Source organism: Punica granatum, chromosome 4 (genome assembly GCF_007655135.1).
Source record: "Punica granatum isolate Tunisia-2019 chromosome 4, ASM765513v2, whole genome shotgun sequence".
NCBI classification, from domain to species: Eukaryota; Viridiplantae; Streptophyta; class Magnoliopsida; order Myrtales; family Lythraceae; genus Punica; species Punica granatum.
In genome coordinates, this window is record NC_045130.1 from 19,809,112 (window position 1) to 19,823,277 (window position 14,166).

General features: G+C 40.5%; 1 pseudogene; it reads left to right on the forward strand.

Annotated features, from left to right (window-relative positions):
- The first annotated feature begins 9,603 nt into the window (after window positions 1-9,603).
- LOC116205539 lies at window positions 9,604-11,908 on the forward strand (annotated as a pseudogene).
- The last annotated feature ends 2,258 nt before the right edge of the window (window positions 11,909-14,166 follow it).

A 14,166-nucleotide genomic window follows, 5' to 3' on the forward strand; every position in this document is an offset into this window, starting at 1 on the left:
GATGGCAGGGTGGATGTAAGGCTCTTGAGAGTGTGAGGTAGCTAGAGAGGAGAAGGATCAAGGGAAGTAGTGATGATGGTGGTGGTTGTGATAAGATGAAGATAGAGAAGGAGAAAAATAGTGATGGTGCTGGTGTTGAGACTGTGATGGCCGAGAGAAAAGGGAAAGGAGGATGGTGATGTGTTTAGGTGATGAGGTAGTTGCAGATGGTAATGGTGTTGTCTAGGGAGCTGAGAAAAGAGAGAGTCTAAGAGAGAGGGAAGGCAGCTGAAGGAAGCAGTTATCCCTTCTGTCTATCTGTTCTCTGTTCTGACCCGAGAGAGAAAGAAAGAAGGGCAGCTGAGGGAAGCTGGTGTGTAAAGGGAGGGCTCGAGAGAGTGAGAGTACGAGAGGGAGATGGGGCTGGTCTGTCTCGATGATGATGGAGGCGTGAAGAAGGAGTTTTCGCCCGAGAGAGAGCCATGGTTGCGTGGGAAGAGAGGAAGGGCAGAGGAAGGTGATGAGCTATTGGTCTGTCTCTTGTTACTGCTGCTGTCCTCTTTGTGACCGAGAGACAGAGAGAAAAAGCTAGGAAGAAGAAGGGGCAACTGATGGTGATGGTGATCTGCAGAGTTGAAGGTGGCGTCAAGGAGGGGCTGCTGCCGGGAATCAAGGTGGGCGCTACTGGGTAGTTACAGAGGAAGAAGAAGAAGAAATGAAAGAATAAATAAATAAAGAAAGAAGAAGGAAGAAGAAGAAGAAGAAAGGATGGGAGATACCTGCATGGGGGTGTCGACCAAGTTGATCAATGAAGAAGAAAAATATCTTTTTATTTGAAAGAACCTTTTTTTGCCTTTTAAAAACTTGTTTTTTGATTTAAAAGTGTTAGATGCGGGAGATTGAACATGAAGAACATGATTAGTCTTCTCTTGATTAACAAGTACATCTCGATTTCTAGACTCATTTTCAGTTTGAATATCTCGAAGCAATTGATCCAAATTCGAAGATTCTCGCTTGTGTTGTAAAACCTTTTGATAATCCTGCCACGAAGGTGGAAGTTTGCTAATGATAGTTGAAATTTAAAAAGTTTCGGAAATTGGTTCTCCAACATAAGCACATTCAATAGCTATGTCATTTAATCCATTTACTTGATCAATAACGGATTTGGAATCAACCATTTTAAAATCAATATACTTATTTATCAAGAAAGATTTATTTCCAGCATCTTCATTTACGTACCTTTTTCGAATAACATTCCAAAGCTCATATGCCGTTGTGTGCACGTGGATTGCATTGAAAAGGGCATTGTTCATTGCATTGAGGATCATGAACCGACACACGTAGTCATCTTCAAGCCACTTCCTTTGATTTTCTGTAATAACTCCATTGCCTCTATCATCGTGTGGATATAGAGTCGACAACACATAGCTAACTTTCGCAATTGTTAATTGATAGCAAATCTTCATGCTCCATCTCTTGTAGTTGAGGCCATTCACCTTCTAAGCTTCTCTGTATCTTGAATTTGAGCTCTCACGATTGCCGAATCCATAGGGAAGCTTATCTATCCTCAACTTGTTGTGGAAATTTTCAAGATGCAGAGAGAATAGAAAGAATCAAAGGATAAAATTTAAAAGGAAGAATGAAGAACAGAATGAGGGCAAAGCGTTTTCAAGAAACTTTCTTTAGGATAAATAACTCACCGCAAAACTATAGCGCGACTTCAACGAAATTACCCAACCCCAGGATATAATGCCCACGTGAAGAAATTGTGGCTATAAACATGATACTCCCTCTCTAGAACCCAACCCAAGAAGAAATGAGAGTATATGAATAATATATGAACTCAAAGTATGTTCTTGATGTATAAATCTGCATTCTAAGTGTTATATATAGGACAAGCTCCCCCACTTAAAAGAGTAATTCAAAAGTAGTTGTTAACAAATTATGGCTAGTTTGGTTTTAGAATAAAAAATTTACTCTATTCCACTCAACTCTATTCTTTCATAAATTCAACATTACAATTATTACTGTTTTGTCTTTTTCTTTCTTTTAATAATAATATCTCACCCGTATTTTTTAACCATTTTTTAATAATAAGTTTCATATTTACTTTTTTTTTTGTCGATAGTGTCCGGCGCCGTAGCAACCGATTAGTCCACCAGACGGTGTATTGTACAGCTTGGGGCCCGCCATTAAACCTTAGATGCCGACCCTCGAGAGAATCGAATCTTGAACCTGGCCTACTGCTTATTGTCAATTTACTAGCGGATCCAACCCCTCGTTGGTAATTTCATATTTACTTTACATCTATATACACAGACATATATTTTTTCACATATCCATATATTTTTCAACATTTGTAATAATTATTTTTCGTCTTTTCTTATTCCCCAAAATTGAGTTAGTTGAGTTAAAATCTCAATTCAAAAACTAACACACAATTAATTGTTAATAATTATTAACAATGGTAAAGAGGCTAACAGCCAAAAACAATTAATATATTATTAATAAATATATAACAAATAAAATTTATACAACAACCAAATCCAGACATCATAGCCACAATAGACTCTTTCCAGGTCAATGTGTTTTCCTTCAGCAACCATGGATTTCATATACGCCAGATGCCACTACAAACACTTTTCCTTCAAATTGAATTACTACTAGCTTGAGCTTGAGCTCATCAGGGATCTCATCCACCTAAAAAAAAAAACATGTTCGCATCGATTTCCTACAAACGTTGGATTCACACACAAATATGCCCACTTTCCAAGGGGCAAAAGTTATTTAGGTCGTTGGAGTCTTGGGCCAGTAAGTTGCCTAGGTGAAAGGGTAAAGACAAGACTAAACCACCTATGTTATTAGTAGTCTAGTCTACAAGCCATTGAAATAGGCTCAAGGGTTCTATTACGTTCAACCTTTAAATCTGAAAGCCCTTTCGATACTCTTTTTGCCGTCTTTTAATCATTCGTCGAGTTGTTTAGGTTTTCGCACATTTCTCCTGAAATCAGACTCCTAATACGAATCGATTCAATTAAATTTGCGCGACCATAAGGGGTGGACCTAATATTTGCAAACAAGTGGACCTTAGGTAGGCACGATATGTAATTATCCTAAATGGGCTTCTCCCTAGGTCCAAGACCTAAATGTCAATCAAATGGGCCTTGCATAGGCCTAGAAATAAAATAACCCAATGGTGGGGCCCTCCTTGGGCCAAACCATTATACTATTTATTTAATGTAAATTCTTGTAATTACTCCTATGAAAATGAATTTTAGCTATGCCCAAAAAACCAGACAAAAGATGCACACTCACAAAGGAATCACATATAAGCTCAAAATCACCTTAATTCTGAACTAATTATTTTTCCTAGTAATTTCATTCACATTTTCCTAATAAATCATATTTAGCCCAAACTAATGAAAAATGGACCTTAGATAGGTCCAAAAAGCAAAATCAATCTAATTCTATATGGATGGGCCTTATAAAGGCCCAATCCACCTGAACCACCACTAATGAAATATTTTATCTTGAATTTCGTGAATATTCAGGCCGAGCGAGTTAATCCTATCCTAATTAATTTAAACTAACCATCCCATATAATCGAACCAAATTAATCAAGTTGATCAAGATGAGTACTCTCGGATCTCCTCGAGAGCTTGTCCGGAACTCTTACAATTCAATTTTAATGTCACTAAGTTGGATTAAATTCATTGTCCACATGACTTTTCGAGTCCCAAGTCAACAATCGATGGACCAAATCTAAATTTCCATATGAGATTCATCATCAAAATCATTTTATCAACCCTTGGCTACCCTTCAAATCACGCACGTGCTAATCCCGAGATCGTTCCCTGTGACCAAATCAAAAAATCGATTTGAGTGTCGTGGGCCTACAATCTTGAGGCTAGCACACGCAGACCTCTCTCCTTGACCATGACCTAAGTGTTCGGGCCTGATTAGAATCAGTTCGGCAAATCAAGTCTACTGTACATGATTAGTCAAGTTCGTGCAAGTCAAATTTGCAATCAATTCAAATGAGTCACACAATTATCATGAAGCACCCAAATCACATGCATGGGCTTTAAATTTTAATTTATGGGCAAAGTGAAATGGACTTAGAGCCCTTAGTCTATATTCATGTAAAATATATTATCTTAAGCCCAAGAAATCCAATTAAGGCCCAATTCGTTTAGAGCCGAATTCATGTGAATTCAATCTTACACATTTTAATCCAAGTTTAAGCCCAAACCTTTAGTTAGTCCATATTCATGTCATGGTCCATCAAGCACAACAATTAACTTTAAGCCCCAATCTAGACTTAATCACATGACTAATCACTATCGAACCCTATATCAAGCCCATGAATTGATTTTAAGGTGACGTTATGTTCTTTAACCAATTTCATGCGATGAAAACCCTTTTAGACTAACCCGGCCCACGAATTATGCATCGATTCTTCAAGGCAACACTCAAAGATACTCAAATCAAGCCGTTTAAACAACATTTCAGATCTGGTCTTGGTCATTTTCAACCCGATTTAAGTCTTTCTTTACGTGTTTAGCTGGTTGCATGCAAGGTATGCGAGGTTATATATTTAACCGAGCAACAAAATACATACCACCTCATCGAATCAACACTCCAGGACACCCTATGTTCTTGATGTTGGGGGTGCGGTGCGGTGGTAACGGCCAAAGGAGGGAGGAGGGAGGATGGTTGCTCTTCTTCAAGTGTTCTTCCTATGTTCTTGATGAGTGTCTAGAGAGAATTTTGTGAGATCATTGCTCAATGTGGTCCCCGGAGGGTGTCTTCCTTCTATGGAGATATTTTCCACTAATAGATCCATGAGCCATGCACATGCGGTTCCAAATTTGTCTACTTTTGACCATCGGAAGGGGCTCGAATGAATTTTCTTGTAAAACTGTGCTCTTTAGAGCAGGACTGACATTCTCTGCGAATTCTGTACCAATTGGGCTAAAAATATCCCCTATTTCTTTGCGTGGTCTCAAAATTCGGTGCGTTGTGAGGTTATAGGGATTGGCTTTACTCGGAAATACGATCAGATGAATTTTTAACGAATTTTTCTATCGGATTGGCCGAATATGTCTACTGTTCACTATTCGACGCATAATTCATTCAAAATTCTCTTTCTCCTTCTTCAGATCGAATCTAGGAGGGGCTAGCCGTCAAATCAATCCTAACTCAAATATGCAAAAGAATTTCACCGTTCGTCCCCAAATCGATCACAGGAGGCGCGTTTGAATTTGTGAGTAGGGTTGTTCAGATTCCCAGTTTGATGCCCGAACTTCAACGAGTTTTATCTTTTAACTCCGATAAGCTTTCGAGTTAATTCTTGCACTAGACGTCACTGTCTTGTTGAACTTTATGGAAAAATATGGTATGGTGGCATTTGGATCCGCGGAGGATGTTGATTTTGGCAATATACGGGCCAAACAGGTGCTGTCCTCTGATCATCATAACTCGGGTTCTAGGAGGAGTCATGAGTGCCGTAAAATTCTGTGATGAATCTCTTGACATATTTAGACCATGAAAATTGTCGGGTCGGTCAGGGATTCCTACGGTACGGTCAATTTGTATGCATTTTCAATTTACCTTGATATTGACCTATTTTGACCAACCTTGACCAATTTTGACCAATCAAAATCAATCTTAATTTAATCAATTTGGACCGCTTCGACCGTGCTCTAAACCAAGTCTTTTCAGAAACAGTTACCACCGTAGGTCATAGCCTGCTTGATCGTGGCCTATTTCTCCTTGATTGACATTGACATTGACTTTGACCAGCATTGAGATAAATCAAATTTGGCCAATGGCTACCAATCTTGATCTTAGTGAATTTTAACCGATTTGACCACGTCAAACCTCTCGGATTTCGCTCTCCCTTGCTGCCTATCACAATTAGCGATGGCCTGACCCTCCGGGTTTATCATGGTTGTCCTTCTAGTTGGCCAATATCGGCTTTGACTTTGACCGAGCATCGACCTTGATCAAATCCAAATTTCGACACTGGGCAAAATCAGGTGCTTACAGATATAACCAATCCTTAACTTCTTCATCATTGAACCTTGGGAACTCTAGTTTCCCTATTCTCGTAGCAACATTAAGATAACCTAGAGACTTACTAGTTGAAGGGGGATTGGCAGGGACGGAGCCAGGAATTTTTCCTGGGGGTAGCATACAAAACTATATCAATGTAATATATAAAATGATCTATATTGCATTGATGTGATTTCCAAATACTTTTTTCCATGTCAACCTAATATCTAAAAACCCAATTCGGCCCTAACTAATTCAGTCAAGCCAGATTGCCCCACTAAGAGTTAAAGTTCTTCTAATATGTATTTTCTGCATTCATAGAACTCGAACTCAAGACCTTGAGTAAGGAGAATAAGCACCTAACTGCTTGAATCAACCGACGTTGGTGATTTCTAAATACTTTTGAATAATAAGAACAGTATATTTAAATTACCAATATGTTCTCTATCCTAATAATTTCAAGTTTGAAATGGTAATAAATTTTTGGATGAGAAATTATAATTTAATAATGGACAATTTGTTATATGTCGACCTTGGAAATTCCAAAACTGAATATTGGAAGACAAATTCCTTCCACAATAGAGGTATGTTACGAATTTTTAACTTTTGGTTGGACTTTTAGAAAAAAATCTGGGGGCAAAATCAAACAGATAGATATTTAGGGGGGGAAATTTCTTCTATAATGGGCTAAAATTCCAAAATTCCTCAATTTTATATCTCCACTAAGCAGAGATTTAGAATTGTCAGGGGGGCAACTGCCCCTGCCGATCCCTAGGGATTGGGAAGGTTGCCATTATCCTGTTGCAAGACGATCATGCTGAAGTGTGAGGCTGGTAATCATAACAGCCAGCTTATCCATGCGACTGTTGGTGCTCGCGTGTCCTGCCTTCAACTCGAGAAGAACTTTGTCTTGCTTCTCTAGGGCTACAGCCAATTTCCCCAGATCTTGTAGTCACGTGCTTGTTGCCATTGGTGCCAAGATTGAGCTCTGATACCAATTGGAATGAACTCAGAGGGAACAGGGAAGAAATAGAAGAATGGAGCAGAGAACAGAGAGTGAAGATAGTCAGAGAAGACGAGAAGGTGAAGAATGAGAGAGGAAGATTGAATTCTCTGATTGAAGCTGAGGATTACAGATGGTAATAGGTGATCATTACAGACGATGATGGGCATCGATTTCCTAATTATGACAACCCTAAGCATAGATTTAGAATTGTCAGCAAGAATATTAAACTATTAACAAAAAATTTAAATACATAAACCAAAATAGACTGACAAACCCCACCCACGATCGTGGTTGTCGGCGTGATCATACATTGCCGGCGACTAGACTCAAAAGTGGAGTGGCTGATGGGAGCTCCCCACCCTCGATTCGACAAATCCATTGAGATCTCTCCTGAATCGGAGATGGGGCGCTCCCGCCGGCCACCCCACCCTAATCGTGGTCCCCGACGGTGTCAAAGCACACCGGCAACCTCGACGAAGGGGTGGAGTGGCTGGAGGGAATGCCTTACCCCTTATTGGAGAGATCTCAATAAAGATCTCTCCCTCCTTTTTCTTTCAATATTTGAAATATTGTTGATATTCTTTGTTATGTAATTTTTTGATTTAATTTCTAAAGTGATTTATGTTTTTATCTGAATTATATTTTTATAAAATAATTGATTTTTTTGTTTATTTTATTTGATTTTTTTTCTTTATTTTATTTGAATTCTATAAATATTTATTTATTTATTTTTATTTGTAAATATGATGGCACATAAAAGCCACATCCTTAAAACATTTCAGGTCAGTAACCACCTTCGCAAAAAATTAACGTTGTCAACCTTAAAGTTGACGGAGTGCGCAATATTTTTACAAAATAGAAAAATGTACTTGATTGTTACAATTTTTTTTTGTACAAAAATCTAATATTCGTAAAAATTTAGAACCAGTTAGGTAATTTACCCGCAAATTAGATGACAATTCATATATCTCTGCTCTACTGGACGTAAGAACCTAATTTCTAAATGGAACTCATGTTCTTCCTTTGTTTTTATATTGGATTGGTAGTTCTACCTAATTTATAATACACACATGTCCTTGATATGTTCTAACCAGTGCTATTATATGACACCCTAAGCAATCTCTAATCTTTTCTTCTGTAAAGTTCGAATCTAAATTTAAATCCATACTCATGAGTTGTTTTTATAATGATAATGCATGCATGAAAAATTAAACAATTACAATAAGGACGGAAGTGAAATGAGATTAAAAGTTTCCAGATTTAAAAATTATTTGTGAAACGTTGAAGGGCCAGTGGTTCCTTTCAGTACCGCGGGCAGTTTGGTAGAATTCACCTTCCTCCGAGACTGGAAGCTCCTTTTCTTTCTTTCTTTCGTTCTTTTTTTGATAAAGAAGAAAAAACGGGGTATGATTGTCTCTTACAACATCACCTAGCAATAAAGAGATTAGGCCGCTCTATATTGAATGGAGAAGATGAACTCCTATCAAAAGAGAGACGGCTCGTCTCACCAGCCAATCAGTATAGTAATTTCTTTTTCTATAAGTTTTTTTTTGAGTAACCAGGGGTGTCTAAGTTTCGCCCGACTAATTTCTGAGGTTCAGTGAACTTCCGGCGACGCAAAGAGTGGGTAATCAAGTCAAATGTGCTCCGATGATTTCAAGGGGTTTCAAACCTAAGATCGGGTGGATACTTGAACTCCTCCTTAACCATTGGCCAAATCCCTTGGAATTTTCCTTCTCTATTTGTTTGCTGGATACGAACTTCCAAATTCCTCCCCAAGATACCCAAAATGTCACTAACCATGGGGCAGAGCGCAGGAGAGCAGCTATCTCCACGAATAATAAGCCTGTAAGGGTCCAACCATCAGCAACCTATCGATCATGTGTGTTCCTACTCGAGAGCGGACCTCAAAGTTCAGCTATTATGTAAGAACATAACCCAGACTCTACATGAATTCATAAAACCAATTACTATGTCAGTCCCAAATGATGCCGCCTGAGATCAGCCGACACGTGATTTCCTCGAGCTGCTCCATTGGTGTTTGGCCTAAGCTATTGCTCATACGAAAAATACTTAGATGAGTGTCACATAGATTTCAAATCTATGTAACTATCCTTTTTCGGGAAAAAATAAAAAACGAAATAGTTTTCAAATCAGAAATAAATTTTTACTATTTTTGGGTGTGTTATATAGATTTCAAATCTATATGTCATTAATGTAAGTATTTCTCTTGCTCATACAACTTGGATTTTCTTTTTCTTTTCCATTTAAATGATGGATAACAATAAAAGAAGTGGTCGGTACCAACATAGTTTGATTCAAATGGTTTAGAACTTACTTTTAAATCTTAAATTTGAGTTTGTAAATGAAAAAAAAAAATTATGCTGGAAAAATATTAATGCTTAATGAGTCGATTTGGTTCAAATTGAATTAGTTGTACTCGCCCATTGAACATTTTGGATATGAAGATGCATGTCGAAATGAAGAAGCCCCTAGTTTGGTGAAAAAAAGCCGAACGATAGTATTACTAACCCGGGGGCGAATATTATCGGCCTTTAGCCTAATGGGGAAAGCCCAGTTGGCATTCATCTCTATTAAATTTCCATTGAGTTTATACGGGCTCAGGCCCATTTCCACTTAAAAGCTCAAGCTTATATGGGCTCGAACCATATCCACTTAAAAGCTCAAACTTATAAGTGGTAGTACTCAAGTCTCATATAAACCAATGGATTTTGATACATCTTTTCTATGTGGGATTAATATCCTCAACAATCTCAAACCCCGCAGTCGGAAACCTCGTCCCCATCGTCGAGTTCGCCGTCCGCCTCACCAGCCGAGACTGCTGATTGTCTGCTGCCATACTCATCATCATCCTGCCCTAGCTTCCCATAGTCTCCGCCTATGTACAATCACGCACCGCCACTGCTATACCCGGCGTCCGCTTCGTCCACCTCCTCGCAGTGGACCCGCTAACGCCGGACCAGTTCCAGTCATCCATTGGCTACACTACATCTCCGTGTACATACAGAAGCACAAGCCCCTCATGAAGCAGGCCCTGGCGAATCTCGAGGCTGAGTCACCCCGAGTCGCCGCCTTGTTCGTGGACATGTTCTGTACTCCCCTCGCCGATGTAGCTGATGAGCTCAGCATCCCCTGCTACCTCTTCTTCGCTTCTCCGGCAAGTTTTCTCGGGTTCATGGTCCACTTGTCGGAGTCGGAGGGCCAGACGGGGTCCGAGTCGGGGCAGTTGGCCTATGACACTGAGTTGTTAATCCCGGGTTTCGTCAACAAAGAGCCTAAGGGAGTTTTGTCGTTGGCTGTTCTTACGGGTAGAGATGGGCACACCTGGCTCATCCACCATGCTCGCAGGTATATGTCCTGTCCTACAGAATCTCTTTTATCCTCTCCTTATAGGGGCTACTTATGAAATCAGGACTCTTTTGTGGTCGGGGGAGGGATCGAATCCGAGAATATCCGAAATTTTGGGAGGATTGCTAATGTTTTAATTATGATCTCTGGTGCAGATACAGAGAGCTGGAGGGTATTGTCATAAATACATTCCAAGAACTTGAACACTTTGCGCTCAGCTCATTGTCGAGGAGCCTATCTCTGCCGGTATATGCAGTCGGGCCGATTCTCGACCTCAATGGATCAGTCTAGTAGCACCCGAGCCGGGCCCAACAAGTGGCGATAATGTAGTGGCTTGACCAGCAGCCACCGTCAAGGGTTGTGTTCCTGTGCTTCGGGAGCATGGGGAGCCTCAATGCGCTGCTGGTGAGAGAGATTGTAGCCGGACTGGAACAGTCAGGGCAGCGGTTCTTATGGTCCTTGCGAGAACCACCAAAAGGCAAAATCGACCTTCCAACCGATTACTGGAACTTCAATGATGTATTATCTAAGGACTTCCTAGAGCAGACTGCTGAGATCAGTCTAGTGTGTGGCTGGGTCCCGCAGGTGACAGTATTGGTACATCCGGCAATTGGAGGGTTCATCTCCCATTGCGGCTAGAACTCGATTCTCGAGAGTCTGTGGCACAGGGTCCCATTTGCCACGTGGCCAGTCTACGCGGAGCAGCAAATGAATGCGTTTGAGATGGTGAGGGGACTAAGATTAGCAGTAGAGATTAGGTTGGATTACAGGGAGGGCAGCGATCTGGTGCGAGCCGAGGAGGTAGAGAGAGGGGTTCGGGCTCTGATGGAAGGTGATGGTGATGTGAGAAGAAAGGTCAAGGAGATGAGCGAAATGAGCCAGACGACTCCCGATGGATCATTGGGCCGTTTGATTGAGCATGTCATGTCTTCCATGGAGAATCTTGTTTGAATCTGGTAACTATAATACATGGGCTGAATGTTGTTTGAATCGGATATCATAGCACGTGGAATCAATAAATAATGCATGATCTGACGATAAAATGGTTCCAGACATTTATGGGCTGAGCGGAAGACCAGTACAGCTGATGCTATGCAGAAAATACTCGACATCACCATCCAGATATGTAATGATACAGTGGTGCTGTCATCCTTGAAAGCAATTGGACCGATCAAGCGGCCTCTCTACTCGATACAAGGAATCTTGAAAGTGGAAAAAAAGGGGGAAAACTCAATTTAAATGCGCACATGGATAATCTGCTGGTAACAACATGCTATAATTCAAGAAGGCACACACCCATGGAAAAGATCACATTGAACCACCAATGTGCTGAATTTCTTGTTAGAGAGGTCGTCTAGGTGGATAGGCAATACCATAGCAAGACTGCAGCATTCAGTCCTCGAGTAAACAGAAAATCCATCAAAATGTCAAGGATGGACCATGAAATAAGATAACCTCTCTCGAAGAAACAATCTGAGGAAAGAAGGGGTGGGAAAAAAAAAGCAGCACATTTTTTACCATAAATTTGTCTCATGCATCTTTGCCCCTGACATGTTATAAACAGTTCAATTTGCACGGCAACAACGTCCTTATTGGATTCCTACACTATTACGTGATCTAATATAACTTAGGGGGCCAGACCGGAGCAAAGACAATTCATGTGCTGAACCTTAAAAGATTTGCCTATCCCAATTTCTTCCTGTTTTAAATATATGAAGGTGAAGATTGGCTCTACATCGAAATTATTCCTAAGTTGATCATCCTTCCCCTCAAAATATTGATTCATTTGACCAATTGAATGAATTTGTTCAATCTTTTCTTCTAGAACTTTGTGAGTTTGTAAAGAAACGAGATTGGGCAGAAGAGCTTGCATTTGTCATTCATCTCATCGGTATGTATAAATCCAGTTTGATCAATAAAAGCAAAACGATATATATGGCTAAAACTAGGTTGTCCTAAGTATGGTATACAAAGATATATACACAAAATACAATAGGAAGAAAATCTTTCCGTAATACTCTCTCTCAAGTTGGAGAATGATGATTCTAAATTCCCAACTTTCTGAGGAGAAATTGATCACGTTCAAGTGCCTTAGTAAATATGTCTACCAATTGAAAGCGCGTAGACACATGCGATGTTTCAATAGCTCCAAAGCGTAGATGTTGCTTAATGAAGTGGCAATCTTTTTCAATGTACTTGGTGCATTCATGGAAAACCGGATTAGAGGCAATGTGAAGAGCCGCTTGATTATCACAAAACAAATGCATGGGACTTGCATGATAAATGCCAAGAGATCCGAGGAGAGAGCGGAGTCATAAGAGTTTACTAATAGTTGCAGTCATGGCCCGGTATTCGGCTTCAGCGGAGGATCTGGAAACCGTCGCTTGCTTCTTGGTCTTCCAAGAGATGGGACTACCGCCCAAAGTAATTAAATATCTAGTCAAGAACTATCTAGTCATAGGATAACTAGCCCATTCCGCATCACAATAAGCCGTTAAAGATAGAGAGGTTGGTTGGAGAAAAATCCCTTGTCTCGGAGATTACTTGAGATAGCGGAGCACTCGTATGGCAGCATTTCAATGGCCATGGCGAGGATCCTATAAGAATTCTAATAAGACATGAACAGGATAACTGAGTTTTAGCCTAGTGATGGTGATATACATGAGACGACCAATACGACGACGATACTATCTCGGATTAGGAATGGGATCGCCACTGCCCTGAGATAACCGATGTTATTGTTTCATAGGAAAATAAGCAGGCCGAGAACCCAACATACTAGCCTCAGTAAGAATATCTAGAGTGTACTTCCGATGATTGAGAAAAAGGCTTGAACAGCTTCGAATAATCTCTATCCCTAGGAAGTATGATAATGGTCCAAGTTCTTTAATGCGAAAGCACTAGTGAATTTTTTTTGCCATGAGTTGAGCTTTATAACGTTCCACAGTACCATCCGCTCGTCTTTTAATATTTAAAACTCATTTACATCCAATGGGTTTGTCCCCGGATAGGAACGATTGAACAACCCAAGTGTCGTTATCCTCAAGAGCACGAATTTCATTTGCCATAGCGAGGCGCCATCATGGATCCTTAGCAGCTTTTGAATAAGTCCTTGGTGTGTCGGAATCAACAGTGGCAAGAAATGACAATTGTGTGGCATCAATATCCGAATAAGTAAGATAATGCTCTAGAGAATGAGACGTACCTGAAGAGTGCGATGGGGCGGGTGATGGGATGGGAGGGAAGGGGGGGAGTCAAAACAACGAACAGTGTGAGAGACAAAATCATTGAGCCAACTCGGTGTACGAATATTCAGTGGAGCCTTAGAACGAGCGATGCTTTCCGCTGGTGGCTCAAAAGAAACAGTCGGTCAGTAGAAGGCCGAGCAAGTGTCAAGTCGGGTATATAATCAGTCGGATCTGATGAAGAAGAGGAGATGAGCTCAGTAGAAGGCTGGGCTAGAGTAGGCCCAATTGCTATTAGGTCGGACGGAATAGTAGAAGGAGTGGGTGAAGCAGATAGAAAAGGCTGGGTGGGCTCAACTAAGGGAAGTTGGGCCGGACGAAGCCCAATTTCGGGTATGGGTACATCTGGACTAGGCTCAGCCGAACTGGAGGGCATGTCTTGAGCTGGATTTGAGCCGAATGGGCTGAATAACTCTCCCTCAATTGCTGGGCTTAAAGTATCTAAGACATGGATACTGGTATTGGTCGGATCAATTGGTTGCTCCCTGTTGAATGGAAAATCAATCTCGT